Consider the following 467-nt stretch of genomic DNA (forward strand, 5'->3'; position numbering starts at 1 on the left):
TTTGCCCATGCCCAACCAATAGTCGTGCAATATCAATTAATATGTGTCAATTTAACGATGCCAAAGGGCATTTCTTTCTTTCATGATAGCACGGGTCAGTGGAAACATCTCTTTCACGAAATCCGATTCCTCCGAGCATTTTGGGTGGATTTTGATGGATTATGTTTTGAAATAATCAGTTTTGTTAGCCGAAACAAGTCCAAGGTGTCGTTTTCATGCCTGAAAGACGCTTTGAAAGCGATATAATGAAGCTAAATTTCCTCACCAGCGTCCAGAAGTACCAAATGTGGCTCCGTTTTTAAATATGGCGGTGAATTCGCGTGCGCATTGTAAGGAATGTCTTTTGTGCAGTGTGCGGTGTCGTTTATTACGTTTTTAGATTTACTGAAATTTTCCAAAATGCCTTAAGTGCAATATCTCGAAAGGTGTACATTACAACAAATGGCTGAAAAAATTATTATTCTAAG

Source organism: Ischnura elegans, chromosome 8, assembly GCF_921293095.1.
Source record: "Ischnura elegans chromosome 8, ioIscEleg1.1, whole genome shotgun sequence".
Taxonomy (NCBI): Eukaryota; Metazoa; Arthropoda; class Insecta; order Odonata; family Coenagrionidae; genus Ischnura; species Ischnura elegans.